The sequence below is a fragment of the Monodon monoceros genome, unplaced genomic scaffold (genome assembly GCF_005190385.1).
Source record: "Monodon monoceros isolate NGI ecotype Baffin Bay Population unplaced genomic scaffold, NGI_Narwhal_1 Super_Scaffold_18, whole genome shotgun sequence".
Lineage (NCBI taxonomy): Eukaryota > Metazoa > Chordata > Mammalia > Artiodactyla > Monodontidae > Monodon > Monodon monoceros.
Window position 1 is genome coordinate 170,808,836 of NW_021703774.1, and position 14,180 is coordinate 170,823,015.

The 14,180-nt window shown below is 41.9% G+C and overlaps 1 protein-coding gene across 5 annotated transcripts in view; it reads right to left on the minus strand.

The window, feature by feature from the left end:
• The window catches only part of PRDM2 (PR/SET domain 2), a 119,645-nt gene that overhangs the window by 54,922 nt on the left and 50,543 nt on the right, over positions 1-14,180 (minus strand). The gene's annotated exons all lie outside the window — the stretch shown is intronic.

Here is a 14,180-nt window from a genome sequence, read left to right on the forward strand (position 1 = left end):
AGGCTCCAGCACTGAGATCACAGCCTTTTAGAAACACTAAATCTTACTCGGTGCTCTCCAAGGATTATCCCACAGGGTCCCGAGTTGATGCTGCTTCTCTCTTTTGCCAGTGTAGAGGTAAAATAACGCCCTCAGGCAACAAAGAAGTCCAGGAGGAAGAGCTCACAAAAGGATGAGGATTTGAAACACAGCTGCCTCCTAGGCCAGTGTCCACGCTGGGAGAAGGGGTCTCACTCTCAATCCAGTCACTCACTTCACCTGCCCCCAAAGGTTCCTGTGTCACCAAGGTCACACATCTTCCCTGCAAAGAGCTGACCCCAACTAAAGTGAGACTCGGACTGGGCTCTCCCCCCTCTCCCTCCCTGGTGCTGCGGCGGCATTCTGAATAAAATAGGTCCCCAAACGACAATAGCCCACAAAACTGAAATTCACAGAACTGAAATTATATTGCGCAGCCATGGGCCAAGACGTGATTAAGGAGAAGTAATCTTGTTCAGAGCAGAGGGGAACTAACTATGATACATACTGGTGATAACTACCTGATACTGTCCTAGGGAAGGGAACATGAGATAATGTGCACAAAGAACTAACTTTGCACAGTGGCTGACAGACTCAATAAATGGAATCAATTGTACGGATTATGCACAGTAGATTCTACTAAACAAATTACAGAAATCCCACGCCTACAAGTCTAAATTGTCAGCATATGTTCCTTCTTATGAAGACAATAACGTTCTGCTTCCCTAACAAATCCGAATTCATCCATTTCTTTTACTCACTTGTTCTACACAGATTCACAGGATCCCACCCAGATATCATTACAGAAATGTACAAGTCCAATGAGGACAGACATTTAATTGAGATAAGAGAGAATTATGTCAAACACTCACTAACATCTCTATTAATATATATAAATGCTCTAACAGCTGAAGTTGCGAGTATACGTCAATTTTTAAAGTCTGTAATCCACTGATTTTACGGCTTCTAAAGAACACTCTGTTCTTAATTTTTTAAGTTAAGCATACTAGTTCACTTTACTGGTTCCTAATCTTTTCGGGAAGGAATCTTAGACCTCTTTGAAAATCAGACAGCACCTAAGGCTCCTCTCCCCACACAGTCACGAAGAGCCGTAAACACAACATCTGGGGCTCAAGGATACCTGTGTTACTATGGAGTCAAGTTGTGAGTTCATGTAAATATGCATCTTGACAGGAGTACTCCTGTGCGACCCTGAAAAAGAACCCCGACTCCTCAGACTGCTCAATAAAAATACTGCACAGATAATCAGGACATTTAATAAGTACAATACATAATAAATAAAACTGACATTGTCAACTTAAATAGTAACTTCTCCGAAGAGAATGGCTCTTTCACACTTTAGTTTTGCCCTGAATTCATATCCACAAAGATGTAAAATGACAAGATTTCCTAATCTGTCATAAACAGCACTGAAATAGCTCCCACACAGTTACCTTCAAGGATGTCTGATAGTTTACTATCTAAGAAAATGTATCCAAAATTCATCCAAAATCTCACCTGCATAAAATTTCGTTGTAACAGTAGAGTCACGAGTGATTTGGATCACGTAAAGGTAAGACAGAGAAACAGGAAGATAGTAAGCCCTTCATTTGGGCAGCAAGCAAATAGTGAAACGTTTACTTCTGCCTATGCAATAAATCAAATTCCAAGAGTTCTCTAATCCACCAACCTGTGTGATCACAGGTGTCCTAGTTGGGGTAACTAGTGAAACAAGACAGCTTTTAAGACAGAAGCAGATCTCCAGCAACTGAGGAATTCTCTAGTGTCCCAATGTGTATCTAGTTACAGATCCAAAGAGGCTCTTTACTCTTACCTAATTTGTAATCTATACTTAATTCATTCCATGTTGCCAAAGCAAAATATATGGATTTTTTAAAGAAGATACTGAAGCTGTTCATTTCTTTGTTGTTTTTTTTTTTAAATCCAGAAGTGCCACGATAGGCCAAAGAACAGGCAGAGTTACCACAGAGCTAATTTTGCCGGTGGCCACCAATTACAATGAAGTGGACCAAGGTCGGTGTGCCACACATGCTCCCGTGAGGCTCTCGCTTAATGTTCAAGGCAACCCTACACTGTAGGTGTTACCCTCATCTTACAGACAGGTAAACTGAAGATCAAAACGTGTAGAGTAATCCACCCAAAGTCACATGCTGGTAACTGGCGGAGCTAGGATTTAGATCTGGCCTTGTAACTCCAAGGCTCTGTTCTAGCATGCCACAATAAAATCCACACATTGTACATCTCCCAGCTCTCAAAGGTTTAGCTGGGTCAGCAATTTTTCCCTTCTCTCCTCCCCTCAACATACACACATCAGGCTCGTTTAAACAAGGTATCATTTGCAAAGTACTGATCCAGTTGTATTTAATACAGAAGCAACAGTGAAGCCTGAGCAACATACTTAATGTGCTTTAACACAGAAAGAAGTTGGAGGGGAACATCACAGTCATTTACTATGAAAACAAAGTTTACCAATTCCATGTACTTTTCGACAATTGCCCATGAGATTTAGAAGACTCCACCTCTCTAAAACTGAAAGGGGTCAGAAATAGTGTTAGTTAAGGGTCACTTTTTCTTGAGTCAATACTTTCCACGCTCTGATTCAACCATGAATTTAATTTGCTTTAGCATACAGACAGTAATTTATTTTCCAGCCAATTCCTGAATTTATAATTTTGATGGAATCAAAACCACAAACAGATGTTATTAAGCTTAACACTCAAATTTGATCTTGCTATCGAATACTCCTATGATCACACCCAGCAAGGAAGAGATACTTCCTGAATAATATATTTAGCAACTAATAAAACTTCTAGAAGCAAGCAAATCTGCAATCCTAAGCCCCTCGTTCAAAAATCCAACCAAGATTGAGACTGCTGGTCATTATTCCTTTTTATCTGTCTGGATGACAGTGAGAGGGGAAACTGTAATTTCAACTCCAGTGTTAATCCTACAAAAATTACAATCCATATGTGTAAACGGACAAAGATCAAAACTGCAACTAACGGCCACTGTGCTGCCGGCAGCATAAACCTGGTCGAAATGAACATGGGTTCCCACTCATGCCGGCACCAACGTCTTCACAGCGAAGGGACCAAGGCAGGAGGTGGAGCGCAGTGACCTCCCATTCCTCACAGGGACCTGAGACTTTCTGCTTTACTTCACAGGAAAACAGGTTCTGAAAACCTCATAGCTTAAAAACAAAAATACACCCAACAGAACTAGAAAGGCATATTCTATACCTCAAACTGGCAAGAGATGGAAAACTGAACCTAAGAAACCAAATGGTAGAAAAATAACAGAAGGCACAGAAATTTCAGCGTTGCCCATTCTAAACCGTCCCTCAACTTCAAACACCACACATAATTCTGTTTGGGGGTTCTAAACACGGGTGAACAAACCAGTTTGCCCTCATTTTTGTGGCATGTGGTGGCTCAGGAAACCTACAAAAGACTGCACCAAGAGGTAGGATTATAAGTACAAGAGGAAAAGACTGTTTATCACTGCAGCTTTAATAGAAATAAGGGGGAAGATGAATTTTAGTCTAAGTATTATTTACTGCTTTTCTTTTTAACCGAAGCAAAGATAATCCTCGGCAGCTCCACATAACGGGTAACATACAGCTCTTTCATTAAGGGTGAGATTAGGTTCTGGTCATTCAGATACTGATTGAACTAGTAAGAACATATAAAATTTAAAGTTCTTAAAGTATCAAAATAGCAAGGATTTCAGATGTCATAATCTTATCTTAGAAACTGGTATGTTTATATACACACACATACAATATCATTATTTTATCATCAAAATAAATCTCTTACCTCTGAAGCTATTCAAATATTCTTTGTAATATTAAAGTATATTAAATTTACTATATAACAATTAAAATAACTACACCATCATATAATGAAAACTTCTATCAAAAAATATTTTTAAATCTCAGAGTCATGACCACAAAAATGAGAAGAGGAAATAAATAGCTACAATAAGTGCTTCAGAATGCTGAGGATTTTCTAGTCTCTTACCCATAATCCCTCAGGACTTTTTCTCAATATATGTGCCAAGTTTTAACCTTTTAAACAAAGTTACTTGCCCTTAATTTTTAGAGAAAGTTTAAACAGAACAGAAAGAAAAATGCTTAAGAAATTTGAAAAATGAAAGCACAGATTACTAGGCAGCAGTTCCGTCCGGCCTACAGTGTGGGTAAGGGTGTTAAGGACTTACTAAACCTTTAAGGAACAACTGAATAAAGAACTCTCAGTAAAAGTTTCAGGTGGAAAAAGCCGTATTACATTTTGTTACAAATCCAAGAAGTTTTAAGTTTTATACATGCACGCATATTCTAAAGACTCTATTGTGGGATAAACACAATTAAGAATCACCCCTGCCCCACATGAGGAGAATTCAGGAGTGCACACAAACAGGTTAGGGCAACTCCTTTCTCATTCTTATTTCCTTTCTTGCTTTTCCTCCAGAATGAGCCAAGTTGCTAGAATAGGAACAGCTTTATCAGCAAACAAAACCTCTTAAGAAGCTACTGCTTCAAACAGTTCACGAATTCTTAAAGGAAAAGGTAAAAAATAAAAAGCCACGCCCCCATAAACATTTTGACAAAACAAACAAGATCCCTATCTTTTGTTGGTGTCACATCATGAGAGTGAAGGAAACTAATAAGCATGATTTAACTCAATTCCACCACAAATCAGAATTACACTTAAAATCAGTTTCTAGATTTAATTTTTAGAGTGTATGTTAATTAAAACATGTTCCTGATCCATAACATTCAGCTTAAGAAAACTTTTAAAGTTATATTTCACTCAGTGGAAGAGTCAGTCATTCTCAACAAAAGAACACTAGTGCAGAGGAGGACATTAAACATCAGTGGTTTCTTGAAATCGTCAATAAAACAAAACGGGAGAACTCCACAATCCTAGACACAACCCCTCTGCCATCCACACTGCTGGCGGAGTTAGGCCAAGGCAATGTCTCACTCGGTTCCTGTGGTTTCCAAACGGATTTCAAAAATAATACACAACTTAAGAGAAATGAAATATTTATAAGAAGCTCAAACCAACAAATATGTCATTAAAAAAAACCAAAACACTTAACAGACAAGAGCTGGAAAGGGATAAAAATTTAATCTGTTTTTTTTTTAAAAAACTGTTTGAGGTGCTCAAAGGAATACAATAAATCTGTTTAATCCATAAACCCCAAAGCAAAAATAACTCAAGGCATTAGTTTTCACCACAACTTAGCTTTCCAATACCAAAGATTTCACTTAATCACACTGCCTTATTATTTAGGATTAAAGTGGGCAATTCTAAAGTGAGTAGTAAAAATTCATCTTGGCTAATTAGCAAAGCCTTATAAAACACTGCTACTTATTCAGTGTAAGTGTCCTGCTTAGAAACATTACAAACAAAAACTAGATTTAGGCAAGGCGGAGCTGAACAATTTAGTAGCTGGGCGAACCTGGGCAAACCATGGAACCCCTCAAACATCAGTGACCTCATCCACACAGGAGGAGAATGATTGCCTACTTTGCAGGGCTATTGGGAGGATTAGCAATGATGTACACGGAGCACCAAGCACAGCGCTAGGCACAAGACAAACGTGCTAAAGAAACGAGTAACTGCTGTCATTGTCACCATCAACAGAAAGCGGTTCATCACTTGACGACATGATGTGCGTGTAAGTGTCAAATCATGAGATGTGTCCCTATCAAAATACACTGTAATGAATGAATTCAGCCAAGAACTCTTGTAATGTCTGACACTGGTTTAATCTGAGCAGTAACAAAGAAAAACGGTTGCTTTCAACATTTATCTTCTTCACTTTGAGAAACAACAGTAATGTTTTCAAATAACTCCTGCTTCTCCAAGTCATTCAACTTCCTAAACTATGTCGACCAAGCTATTAACATTAATAAAAGCAACTGTCCTTGGCAGCACGCAGAGTATGAGCAGATAACGTGAATGCCAACAGGAGCACCATGTGAGCCTGTCTGAAGCTGCAACTCCCAGTTCCCCACACAACCTTTAACGGTTAGGAAATGTCTATTAATTTTTAACCAGCTTGAGGGTATCCTCGGGGTATTTATCCAATTCCTCAGTTCTTCAGAGGCAACTTCAAATGTAAAAGTATATACACTCTCCTCTCTGTAATTCTACTGTGAACATGGAAGTTCGTGTATTGAGTTGGCCAAAAAGTTCCTTCGGTTTTTGAGTAAAAATAAAAGACACATTTTTCATTTTCACCAAGAACTTTATTGAGCAACGTATTCACAGTTCTGCTCCACTACCCTCTGCCATTTTTCAGGCAACTTCATAATTCCATCTTCCCAAAACTTTTTATCTTTTTGAGCAAAGAACTGTTCCACGTGCCTTTTATAGTCTTCTAGGGAAAAGAAAATTTTTTCCATTAAGAGAATTTTGTAAAGACCAAAATAAATGGAAATCCGAAGGTGCAGTGTCTGGTGAATATGACAGAGAAATCAGAACTTCCCAGCCAAGCTTTTTTCTCTGGTCATCAAAGAAACATGCATTGCATTATCCTGATGGGAGATTATGCATTTTCTGTTGACTAATTCTGGATGCTTTTTGCCAAGTGCTGCTTTCAGTTGGTCTAATTGGGAGCAGTACTTGCCGGAATTACCCGTTTGCTTTTCCAGAAGGAGCTCGTAATACAGAACTCCCTTCCAATCCCACCATATGCAAAAACTTCTTTGGATGAAGACTGGCCTTTGGTGCGGTTGGTGGTGGTGCATTTCACTTGCCCCACAATCTCTTCCGTTCCACATTATGGTACAGTATCCACTTTTCACCGCCAGTCACAATTTGTTTTAAAAATGCAACGTTTTCGTTATGTTTTAGTAGGGAATCACATGCAGAAATACAATCAAGAAGGTTTTTTCGCTTAACTTGCGTGGAACCCAAACATCAAAGTGATTAACATAACCCAGCTGGTGCCAATGATTTTCAGTGCTTGATTTGGATATTTTCAGTATGTCGGCTATTTCTCACGCGGCATAACATTGATTCTTCTCAATTAATGTTTCGATTTGATCACTATCAACTTCAACTGGTCTAGTGACCGTGGAGCATCGTCCAGCGCGAAATCTCCAGCACAAAACTTCACAAACCACTTTTGACACATCTGATCAGTCACAGCACCTTCTCCATACACTGCAGGAATCTTCTGGGTTTTTTTGCATTTAGGCTGCTTTTTTACCTTTCTTGAAATAATAAAGCATAATACGCCGAAAATGTTGCCGTTTTTCTTCCCTCTTCAATATTAAAATGGCTACACAAAAATTCACCAATTTTGGGCTTCCCTGGTGGCGCAGTGGTTGAGAGTCCGCCTGCCGATGCAGGGGACACGGGTTCGTGTCCCACTCCGGGAAGATCCCACATGCCGCGGAGCGGCTGGGCCCGTGAGCCATGGCCGCTGAGCCTGCGTGTCCGGCGTCCGGAGCCTGTGCTCCGCAATGGGAGAGGCCACAACAGTGAGAGGCCCGCGTACGGGGGGGAAAAAAAAAAAAAAATCACCAATTTTGATAAGATTCTTTTTAAATGCATGCTGATATGACAGCTGTCACAACGCAATCTAACAAAACCGTTTCAAGTGAAGTTAAAGACAACTAAGCGCTTACTAGAGCCATCTTACGGCAAAAACCCAACTTTTTGGCCAACCCAATACTGTACAGCTCTGTAAACAGAAATGTAAAACTGCCTAAGAAAAGGAAATACTCGATAAGTTTTAAAAACAATAATGAATTCATAATGTAGAAAAAGAACCCAGTATTTTTATCTAGGCAAAGCACAGCAAATTTTTTTTTTACTTTCAAATTACAATTGGATTTTTAAAAATCAACAATTTTGAACTCCCTACATTCAAGGTCCTTTTACCTTTTAGGAAACTTAATAATTAATCCTTTTTTTCTGTATGAGGCAAGTCTCACCTTCCAGTTTCCATATGGACAGGAGAACCAGGATAACAACCTTAGAGCACAGCATATTTCCTAACACACTCCATTATGGTATATATTAAGAAGTTTGCAAATTCATCCACTAAAATACAGTTGAAACTCTGCAAAATGCTTTGAAAAACTGTAGTTAATCCATAAATTTCCCTATGAACAAGGTTATACACAGCAAGAATCAAAGGCACAAAAATATCAACCGGGCTTCCCTGGTGGCGCAGTGGTTGAGAGTCCGCCTGCCGATGCAGGGGACACAGGTTCGTGCCTCGGTCCGGGAGGATGCCACATGCCGCAGAGCAGCTGGGCCCGTGAGCTATGGTCACTGAGCCTGCGCGTCCGGAGCCTGTGCTCCGCAACGGGAGAGGCCACAACAGTGAGAGGCCCGCGTACCGCAAAAAAAAAAAAAAAAAACAAAATCAACCAACTTATTTACCTAAATTCAGAGCAATTCAGTAGCAGTAGAATTAGAAATCAAAAAAATTCCTAGATTCTTACTGTTGCAAAAACATTAAAGCTGCACTAAGCTTTTAAAAACAGACCACAAAAACAGCAGGATCAACCAGGCAGGCAACCCTCAGAGACAGGTCACCCAATGCTCAGCAAAGGCATCACCTCAGCTAGTGGCAGCGAGAGCTCCACTGGGGACCGACTAGGACACTGCTCACTTGGGCCCAAGGCGACAAGCTCACAAGCCATGTAACATCTAATGCTGGGGCCCTATCTCCACAGGATCGTAGCCACCTGCAACTGCCCCAAGCCCTGCTCCAACACTTGCCAACAAGAACTAGGGATGAGCGCCCTGTAAGTGGGCACAGGACCTGCCCACCAGGCACCCAGAAAGCTCAGGGCCCATCTGCAATCATCCTCAGGCACCATGGCTAGGCCTCTGTCATTCAGCCAGGCCTCCACTCTTCAGCTTTGGCCAAGGAACCTCGAAAAGAGCTGTCGGCTACTGGGGAAGGTCAAGACATCAAACCCCACTGAAGCCCACCTGTTCGCTTTTATTAAATGTATTCTCTAATTTTAACTTTAAATGGAACCAGTGCTATCACTTCTGCTGTTGTCCACCACGGGCAAAAGCAGACAGAAAGCAGAGTATTATGAAGAAGAAAAGGCATGCAAAACCTGGGCTCAAGCTCTGACTCCTGACACTCATTGGCAGACGGAGCTTGGACAAGTTATCCACCCTTGCTACGTGTCCATTTCCTCATCTGGAGCTGGTACAAACCACGCAGAAGTAGAGGCTAAACGGGAATACCCACGAGACTGCTCAGTACCACTCAGCACTACTCAGGGCTCACTGCTCCGTCTGGCTGCAGCACCGCACAGCCCACAAGGCTCCACGTCTCCATCAGAGCCTCTTGCTGCATCTCTGTTTCTACGTGTTGTCCAGCAATGTCCTGTGACCTCTCATGTCCCCGTGAGTTTCTTTCCCCAAATCTTTCTTTCTTCCCCTCCTCAATGTTCTTCACAGGCGTCCTCCCCACTGTGCTCTGCTTTTCGACCACAAAGTAGCATCACCTCCTCTCCCAGAGGGCTCCTGCCAGCCCCTTCCCTATTCTAGAGCCTGCACACACATCAACTAGAACACCTAGTAAACCTGACCCACACTGAGCTGCAATAAAACAGACGATAAACTCCTCCCCGGATGTTTTCCTCATCTCTCTAATCTCCCCTACCAATCCTGCCACTAAGTGCAGTGCTGGTGGGAAAGGGGCCAGTATGTCCATTTGCACAACTGAGTTTCATACAAAAAGACCCATGTGGGTTTCTAGGTGGCTCTCCCTATACACCACCCCAGCAATAAATAACCAACACTGCTAAAAGAACACCCAATCCGGTCCTTCTTCCTGGAGCTCTCAGCCCCGAGAACTTGACAGGGCCCACCCCTGCGTCAGTCAAGTCACAGCCTCTGAAAGGCTATCCCTGGCTACCCGTCCACAGTCACACCATACGTAACCGCCTGCAACACACACACACTTTATTAACATTATAAGATTTGTCTTGTTCATCTGTTGGTTGGTTGTCCCCTCATTCTCCAGAATGTAAATTCCATGAAAGCAGGGACCTGGGTTATGTTAGTTCTCTGCTGTAGCTTCCAGCACCTAACATAGTGTCTGACACAGAACATACTTGTTAAATAACAAGGCGGGGGGATGGGGGGTGGATATCTCCAGGTTTTTTATGTGAACAATTTTAATTATGGAAACATGAAATATTTCCTTTTTAAACTGGTTATAATTTAACTGTTCTGTGGTGACTAAAAGTCACTTAGATAAATACTGAAAACTAGTTGACCTCAGGGGCTATTTACAGCTTTTAGAAAAGATTATGTGAACCTGTTAGGGGATCTCATGGTACTGTGCTCTTTATAGCTCGTTACTGTTTTTGTTACAAACTTTGTCTTCTTAACTGTCTGGCTATTAGCTGTAAAACTACTTGCTGCTACAAATAACTCTTCTAATTTCCTCCTTCTAATGTGCTATAGACAGGAAAGTCAACAGGTTAGAAGTAGGCCTAAAGTAAGAGAGAAGCAGCCTACAGTGAGGCCCCGCCACGGGAAGAGAGAGGGAGGACCCACTGCTTCCTTAGAGCTAATACAAGTGCTCCATAAATACTGACTGATTAACTGACTCACAAGCTCAGTAGCTCCTCTGCAAGCATCACATAGGTAACTAACCATCAGCCACATTCTGTCAGTGGCACTTACAGGTACCACGGACCCACATGCTGCACAGAGATGTTCCTTATTATTATCTCTCCTGCTCTTGACAGCAACCCAGTGAGGTTGGGTATATAGCACAAGGACCATTCCATGTTATGACACCTACTTTTAAAGCTATGGAAACTGCACCCCCATTAAGAGTGACATGATTTGCCCAGCCATACACCTGGTAAAAGCCCAAGAGTCCCATGTTTTTCATTCCTTCCACTAAGCCCATGTGCATCAAGACACTGCTGCTGCTTTAGAGTAAAAAGAACTCTGGGTAAGGTTCTTATGTAGCCAAAAGAGAGCAGGGCAACAACATTCTATTATAGTCTATATTTTAAAAGAACATTTGCCAACAGTCATTTACTGCTAACAAGCAAATTCAACAGAAATCAAGACGATAAATACTTTTAATTTGGCCTTTCTATGTTCAGATCACAATCTTCCCGTGGATTAAATACAAATCTTTCAGTGAAATATTGAAAACCCAACACTGAAAACCCTCCCTTCCTCTCTACCTGAAAAGTTTAATCTGTCCCATCCAAGGAACCTCTCACGCTCAATCTCATTACAGGGGCTGCTCAGACATGTAAGAAGTTAGGCTGCATTACAAAGGTGAGAATCCAGAACTCTAGTTCAAAATGCCTAACATATGAACACCTTTGGCCACTGGCAAAACCGCATGCTCCCTGGTCAGAGACAATATGAACTGTGTTCTCACAGCCCTGTGTTCTCTTCCTTCATTGCAGGTTTGCATGAGTCTTTGTTTGCCAATCAACAAATTATTTATTGAGGGCCTGTTCCATGCCAACCATCTAGGCCCCGATCAGTAACTTACTGATTTAATGTTTGTCTCCCCCACTAGACTACAGGCGCCAGGAGAAAAGTTACTGCTGCTTTTTTCCTCACCATTGTCCTGTACGACCTAGCAGAGCGCCTGGCACATGGCAGGGGCTTAACAAACATCAGTTCAATGAATGACTGAGGGACAGACAGAGGCAGAGAGATAGAGACAGAGAGGGAGGGAGAAGAGGAGGGGCCACTTTGTATGCAAAGGAATCAGGGCTTTCCACTGCCCAGAACACGCGGCATGATCCACCAGCGATCTGATGAATTCTGAAAGGCACCACATGCAATGCACAGCTGTAGGCACAGCAGCTGTCATGCAAAGGATCAGAGGCCCAGAACTATGAAGAATTCAGCCCTTTGTTTCTCTCTGCCTGCCTCCTAACCAAAATGAAGTTAGGTCCACTGTCAATCTACCTGTCAGCTGCATGTCTTCAACATCTGGCTTTCAGAAATACTAAGTTAATATTGCTACTGAATGAAATTTATGTTGATTTATTCTCTGACATCACTGCCTGAAAAGATATTTAAATGTCTGAGGTCACACATAAGACCTAAATAGAACCAAGTTAACATAAAAAGTTCTCCATTTCAGGTCTTTGTAAGCTATAAATTAGCTTTCACAGAGTACTTAATTTAAAAACCAAAAAGGTTTGACTATTTAAACTTTAGATCATAAAGAGCAAACACAGCTCCTTACCAGTAAGCTATTCAAAACAGACTGTTAAGTTCCGAGAGGGAGCCTCACATAAGTATTTTAACTAAAACTTAAGATTCAGTCGGTTATACACAGCTCGGAGTAGTTATAAATAACAGGATAATAAGAAATATGAACTACTTAACTCAATGCAAAAACCCAGCAATACGGGCAGGTATAAAAATGAAGATGTGTAAGTTCATGTACCACTAATAAAACTTATTTTCAGTTTTTTCCCCCACATTCAAATAAAAAAAAAATTAAGGAATAAATAAAAATCTATGAAATGTTCTAAACATGCACAGCAAAGTACGCTGAACAGAGAAAAGCATTAGGATGAAGTTGCTATTAACCTATGACTATATTTAAATACATGAGTTAGTTATGCTTAGTAACAGAGTAAAGATCCACTGCCCTCCAAACTCCAGCCCCTGCAAATCACAGCTTACCTAGAAAGGCTGGTGACATTAGTTATACACAAAGTGAACACTAAATAAAGGAACAATTTGAATTATGTGAAGAGTTTGCAAACAATTATGCGCTAAGCCTAACAGCAACAAAAATCTCAAACCTCAAAACAGTAAACAACAACAAAAGCAAACAAACAAAAAACACCTGGCAGTTTTCTAGACCCTGATCATCAGATTCATGATCAAAGCATTTAATGACCTAAAACTGACGAAATCGAGTTAGATAAACAGCGAACATGTACTCAGTAAAAGGCCTAACAAACTCCCTTGGATGGGTTATTGATTATACCGTAAAATACAAAGAATATGTAATGGAAAAATCAGAATAGACTTTTTTAACTTCTTGCCTACATTTTTAAATGTTACTTTTACATTTTTCCAAAGTCAAGTTTACATTATGGTTTTATTTACAGTATGACTGCCACAATTCACTTTGCAGCGTTCTAAGTAAAGGCTGGACTCAAGTTCAGATGGCTACAAACATTTATTTAAGAGTTAGGGCGGGCAAAAAAAAAAAAAAAATTTATATTAGTAAGAAACTACCATACCCCTCGCCTTGGCATATATTCAAACAGGGCTCTACGAAAGATTCTCTGATTAATATTAAAATTCTTCATTAAAAGAAAGAAAACAAAACAAACAACGTGGAGAATGCCAGCTGGAAATATGATCTATCCAACCAAACTATCCTCCTCCCAGAAATTATCCCCTGCCTTCTGTAAGTGCGACTACACTTCACCTTTTGTTTGAAAACATTATTAAACAAAATAAAACTGTTGGAGTTGAGTCAAAAGTAACAGCACACCGTTCAACTTCCATTTTGTTAATGGCCTAATTTCAAAAAGGTCTGCGCTGAAACCTTCGCCAGCCGCGAGTGTTGCAATCGTGTGCAGCGCAGTCTTGAGTGGCGTGGAGTGGCCCAGGGCCCGGCCCGGGGAGGAGTGGGGCGGCCGGATGGCAGGGCCCGGCCCGGGCGTAGCGGCAGTGTACGGCCCGGCCGGCTCTCCCTGCCCCGGGAGGCCAGTGCATCGGCCGCAGCGCGTCCGGCCCTCCCGCACAGTCCGGGCGGATGGACACGAGGCCGCCGAATCTGCGGACCTGGAAATGTCACTCTCGGAACACATTTTATGACGCGTTGCTGGCGAACAGCACAAAAAGCTAGGAATATACCGGGCGTGCAGTGTACGGCTCTGGAGAGACCAACCGCCGCTCCCACCCGCAAGTCCAGAGACCTGCGCTGTGGACAAGGGAAGTGACAACTGTCCTCGGGCCCCTCGCGGTGCGCGTCCGCTCACTTTTCCGCGCCCGGCTCCTCCACCCCAAGTTAGAAAAGGGCTCGAGCGCGGCGTCCGGCGCCGTGATTCAGCAGCGCCGGGGGGGAGGGGGGGAACTGCACCCGGGGTGGGGGGGGGGCGCGGGGGAGGCTTGGCACCGGGTCCGGAA